This window comes from Kogia breviceps, chromosome 2, assembly GCF_026419965.1.
Source record: "Kogia breviceps isolate mKogBre1 chromosome 2, mKogBre1 haplotype 1, whole genome shotgun sequence".
NCBI classification, from domain to species: domain Eukaryota; kingdom Metazoa; phylum Chordata; class Mammalia; order Artiodactyla; family Physeteridae; genus Kogia; species Kogia breviceps.
The window spans coordinates 181,009,620-181,016,010 of NC_081311.1; positions in this window are offsets into that span (position 1 = coordinate 181,009,620).

The window sequence follows — 6,391 nt, forward strand, 5'->3', positions numbered from 1 at the left end:
TATTTTTTTGTTTTTTTTGCGGTACGCGGGCCTCTCACTGTTGTGGCCTCTCCCGTGGCGGAGCACAGGCTCCGGACGCGCAGGCTCAGCGGCCACGGCTCACGGGCCCAGCCGCTCTGCGGCACGTGGGATCCTCCCGGACCGGGGCACGAACCCGTGTCCCCTGCATCGGCAGGCGGATTCTCAACCACTGTGCCACCAGGGAAGCCCCCTCTTTTTTCAAACAGGAAAAATAGTATCTAACCCATAAGTTTGTTGTGCAGATAAATGAGATGAAGCGCATAAAGTCGTTGGCACAGTGTCTGGCATATTATAAGTGTCCAAGAAATGGTAGGCACCGTTACAAATATAGCATGGTTAGCACACCTTCTACTTGCTTAGACAGAGGGTAAAGAGGTTGGCAGAGCTTGGGAGGAGAGAGGGAGAATAACACTTAAACCCATCATTTTAACAATTGGGCCTCCCAATAAGGCTAGGTCCTAAGGAACAGGTGTGAGTGGCTATTCTTTAGACTCACAGAATATTAGGTGTGATCCAGGCACAGCACACCCTGGTGTGGCCACCTGGCATGAGTGGATCTTGCACCTGCCACCTGCCTGTCATAACAGCTTCCTTGGGAGGTCAGGACAACACACTCAGAGACTTTCTAATGAAAATCCTATATACAGATGTGTAGGTGAGATTAAGGGAACCGGTGGGGAGTGTTGAGTCACCTTTAGGCCTGAGGACACAGGGAGGGGATAGTGACTTGGAGCCTAAATGAATGTGCACCGTGGAAGGGGAACCACCCAACAGAAGCACTAGTGAGAGGTAGACACTCCCGGACCATGACCAAACCAGGAGGAATCAGGAGTAAATATCCAAATCTCTCTCTCTTCCCTCCTTTTCATCTCCTGAAGTTGCCAGTCATTGACCGAAGCCAGTTGGAAGCCAGAGGACAAGGGTGCCTGGCTGATGTGGTCCACAGGGCTCAGCTCCAGGGCAGAGAAGTCATCCAGGGTTGGGGACACACAGCACACCTGTACCCCAGCTCTCCCTCTCTCCGCACCAATCTTGGCTGCAACCTGCTCCTCTCCCTTCCCCTTCTCTGCTCCTCTTGCTTTCACTTTGCCAGGTTGACTGAGCATTTCCTTAGGTGGAAAGTGCTGCTTGGATGGAGGTCATTAAAGCCACGGGGCTCTAACCACAGCACGGAATAAGCAGTTCACAGGAGCCAGCCCGGAGTGTTCCTAGACGGTCCCATTATAGCAGCTTACTGCTGCTGCTGCTATTTTGAGTCAAAGTACAAACACAATTCTTGCCTCTCTAGTCTGGCAGTGAGAGGAATAGCGTAGTGGGCAGCTGGGGTTTTGTGTGTTTGTTTTGTTTTTGCTGCCTAGCTTCTAGTCATCTCATCTTGATTACCGTTCCCAGTTCTCTCTGGGGTATTACCCTTTCTTCCCCACTCTCAGCTCACGTCTTCAGGTAGAGCTGACTTGTTCCTGGCTCAGAGGTGGAACATGTGACTTAGACTTAAACCAATCACTGCATCTAATTTTCCCATACACAGTAACTGGTTCAGGGATGGACATGTAATGCAGTCAGAACAATAAGATAGAGTAAGATTTTGTTAGAAATGCTGGAACTAAGACTGTTGATGAATTCCAGATAGAACATTGTAGAAGATATTATGGTTGACTCTCCAGTAGCCATTGCACCCTAGATGATTTTCTAAGCAAGAGTTTCTCAACCTTAGCACTACTGACATTTTGGACCAGATAGCTCTTTGTTGTGGGGAGCTGTCACTGTGCATCAAAGATGATTAGCAGCATCCCTGTCCTCCACCCACTAGATGCCAGCAGCACCCCTCACTTTATTTATGACAACCAAAAATGTCTTTGGATATTGTCAAATGGCTAATGTGATACATCTTCCCAGGTTGAAAACCACTGATCTAAGCTAACATGGTAATTTTATTCAGTGTGTCAGTGGTTGGTTGAGGAATGGGCAAGTGAAGCAATTCTGCACCATAAAACATGAGAAGAAGTCTTCTAGGAGATTCTAGGGGACATTTCTTCTTTCTGAAGAAAGAGCTGTAGGAAGAGGTCGTTTTCCTTCTTTTCCTGCACCTTGCAATGTCTAATTACGACACTTGAAATTTCAATAGCCATTATGTGACCATGAGGGCTCTTCTTCTAAAACAAGAATTGATACTAGAAATTAAAGAGCAGAAAAAACTTGGCTCCTTGATGACATTGTTGAGGCAAGTAGTTAACCAATCTGGATCTCACTACATCTTTGGATTTCTTATTGTGTGAGGTGAAAACTTTTCTTATTGATTACACTAACCTGAGTCAGACTTTCTGTTGTTTGCAACTCAAGTTACCTTAAGTGACATGGACTTCAGAATGGATGTACACAACCTTGGGAGCTTCTAGATGTTCTCTTGTGATCACAGAGGGAGATCCTACTTAAGACTTGAGAAAATACAGAGAATGCAGGACTGAGAAGAGAGAAAAGAAATGTAATTTAGTGACAATGGTTTGGACATATCAGAAAATACATTTTCTTTGCTTGGCTTTGGTCCATTAGAGTTGGGTTTTCCGGGGACTTCCCTGGCGGTCCAGTGCTTAAGACTCAGCGTTTCCATGGCAGGGGGCTCAGGTTCCATCTCTGGTCAGGGAACTAAGATCCCTTGTGCCACGGCCAAAAAAGTTGGGTTTTCCGTCCCTTGCAATAAAAACTGATCTAACTGATAAAGATGGAATAAGAATAGAGCCTCCAGCATCAGAAAATCACCTCAGAGCAGATGAGAAATATAAGTACTTTGGATGCCAGTCCCCCCAAATTAATCCAAACCCTTTAGCTGTGTCTACACCAACAAAGAAAGTAGAATGAGGTACTACCCAACCTGTCCCAGCCCACTTTCCCAAATACAACAAAATACCTCTGCCTAAAACATTAATAAAGTTAAGGAAAGTATGAGCCTCGAATATGGACACTTGTCACAATTTCATATTCCACTGACTCACTGTAGATTTTGCCTGGATGATCTGTATAGATATTTGATCATCTGGAGTGATACTGTATTCATAAAAAGGAAACTTAGATACATCCTGTCTGACTTTCTCATTTTTCAGAGGAGGAAACTGAGGCCCAGAGAGAAGACATGATTACCAAGGTCACTCACATGGTTACTGAGTGGCAGAGCCAGGACTAGAAGCCACGCCTCTCGACAATTCCACTCTTCTTCCTTCTCCCTCACCTCACTTAACCTGATATTGGGTTCTGTTTTCTTTTTTTTTAATATAAATTTTTTTATTTTTTATTTTTGGTTGTGTTGGGTCTTGCTGCGTGTGGGCTTTCTCTGATTGCAGAGAGTGGGGTCTAGTCTTCGTTGCGGTGTGCGGGCTTCTCATTGTGGTGGCTTCTCCTGTTGTGGAGCACGGGCTCTAGAGCGCAGGCTCAGTAGTTGTGGCGCACGGGCTTCGTTGCTCCGCGGCATGTGAGATCTTCCCGGACCAGGGCTTGAACCCATGTCCCCTGCATTGGCAGGCGGATTCTTAACCACTGCGCCACCAGGGAAGCCCTTGGGTTCTGTTTTCTGAAACGGTCCATGCAGAGACTGGGGGCTTGGCCTGGCTTTCCTATGGTGTGAGAAGTTACTCTACCAGGATCCATATCTAATTAGTGGCACCCACAAGAACACAGGTTTTAAAATCTTTCTAGGGCAGCTGCATCAGCAGTCTTGGGAAACCCTGGGATGGGAGGGACCCTCACGCTCAGCTGGGACAGATGGCCAGTCTGGCAAGGCTGGTCTGGCTGCCTGTTCTTCTTCAGGCAGAGTTGGAGCCAGCTGGATGCTGGAAGATGGAATAACCAGAGACAGCAGAGTGGGAGAATGGGCCCTCCCAATGGCAGGAGGCACCGAATCTTTTGTGCCACCAAAAATTCAGTCCAAATGTAAAGCCGACACACAAGTGGAGTGGGCGGGCCTCTGTGATTTGATGGGTTCTCCGAGGTTCTGGCTGCCTAAAAATATCCCCTTTACCCACCAGCCTAGGACACCCTCCCTTCTTATCGGGCCTGCAATTCCTACCATTAGAGTCACGAAGGTTTTAGATGACAAAGAACGGAGCACGTTTCCCAGCAGGTCACCATTAAAGCAGGTTTCCTGGGAGTGGAAGGGGCCCCTTGCGTCTGCTCCTTTTAGCACAAAGAGCTAATACTGCCAGGAGCTCAGAGAAGACAAAGGTGGCCTACTTATCAGTTTTCGTCCAACTGAGACTGCAGTCACTCAATCCATTTATGCTCCTTTGACCAGGGCCCAGAGGAAATTATCAGGCTTTAGAGAAAATAAGGCAATGAGGCCTCCAAGCAAAGCATCATTTTCTATCTCTCCTTGGCACTCACATTTGGGTTGTCTCCCCGTGGGGATCTGGGTCCAAGTTGGAGAACTTTTTCAAGTGCTTGCTGCAGCCAGAATTCGGGAGCTTCCAGAGCTCTTTAGGGCTCTCCAATTATTGTTGTTGTTTTCCCCTAAATTCCTTCCTACTTCCTCTTGCCACCACTTTCCCTTGGCCAATCCCAAGAAAAACCAAGTTTTTAATCCTGGCATGCTCTTGAGAAGTAGAGGGGTGAAATGGTGGGGGGACAAAGCCAGGCAGTGGGAGAGATTCTTGCCCCTGATTGATTTTGTCCACCCCACGCTGCCGGTGTGAACTCTGTCAGGGCTGGGGCCAGGGAGAGAGATTGACAGGGAGGGTCGGGGGGGGGGGGGGGCAATTGCTGACAGAAAGGGCCTGGCAGGCAGCAGAGTGATTAATGATCTTGGGTTTAGGAAACAGACAACAGCCAAAGGAGAGGAGGCTGGTAGTCACTGGATTGAGAGTTGTGCTTAGAATTTACAGCCTCTGCCTTGAAGGGGAAACTCCCTGAATACTTAAAAAGATGCTTGGTGTCGGGGCTTATTGGTTGGAATCAGGGTGGGTACCTTGGTTTGGGTCAGGTCGTTCGTTCATTCATTAACAAGATGCCCATGGATAAGACTGGAGAAGCCAAATGAAAGAATGGACTCATGTCAGACCATTCTTGCGATTGCCAGACACACCCTTGTGAGGGAAGAGAGGGGGGCTTGTCCTTGAAGCAAAAGGATCCTCTCATTGTCATTGTCATTCATCCCGGCACAAATTTAACTGGATGCTCGCCCTAAGGATATAAGGAGGAGGGACTTATATTAGAAAGAAAAAAAAAGTATCTATCTGTTTTCCCCTGAGTAGAATATCTCCTCAGCTGGCACCCCAAGACCAAGAACAGCCCCGAAATATTTCTGGTGTGAGTGTGTTTGACGGCAGGGGGAAGAGGGCTGCCCTCTGTCAGAGGAGCCAAGCCAGGAGCGAAGCAAGGAAATAGATCTGAAGGATGAGCAAGAGATTTTGATAATTCTCAGTTTTCCTAATTTCTTCCATTAATCCCAGACTTAGGGAAAAGTCTCCCTAAGGTTTACAGCCTGATCTCAGTGATGCTGTAGTGGCTGAAGGAAGAGGCTGATACCTGCTTGGGACCCAGCAGCAGATCAGTGGGCATCATCTCCTCTCCTGAGGTCATAGAAGGAGCTAGAATTGTGGTAGTTTTAGGGCAGTGGCACCCAGTGGGAATATCATGGAGGTCAGTGGCTGAAGCAGTGTCTCAGGGATAAGGTAGAGTAAAATAACCTCATGGTCTTTTTCCTGGATGTGGGTAAGGCAACATCCTAGAAAGCACTCCAAAATGGTCTGAGGGTCTCAGAGGGCTGGGGTCTCAGCTGAGGTCACTGTAATTTGAGGCACAAACATGTCTCAAGGGGCCCGGCATTGTGTTGGGCTGCAGGGATACAGGGACGAATTAGACAAGATCCCTCCCCTTAGGACCTGCTGCCTAATTGACTTTACTCCATCCCTCCAGGTGTCTGGAACCAGAGGGCCCTGGTAGGAAAAGTCATGCTGAATCCCCGGCTCAGGGAGACCACTTGGTTACCTTTGCATTGTCCATGTTGCCAGGCCCATGGCTCATCTTTAAGAACCACAGCCTTACAAGATCTGGAAGAGAGGTTGGAGAGTGTCTGGCCCGGCCCTCTGATTTTACAGACTCAGAGACATCTAAATGGCAGGATCTGGTGGGGGAGAAGGCATCCAGACCTGTCCCTTGGCAAAGGGGCACTTCGATATCAGAGTATTGCCCTCACTCCAAGGCAGAGAAAAATAGGTAAGTCCTGTGGTCACGTGTGCAGGCTCAGACACAAGTATTCAAATCCTAGTTCTAGCTCTGTAACCACGGGTATAGTATTGACTCTCTCGAAGCCTCCATATCCTCATGTGTAAAATGGGGACAATAATGACAGCTACTCACAGGGAGTCTGTTGAGGATTAAATGA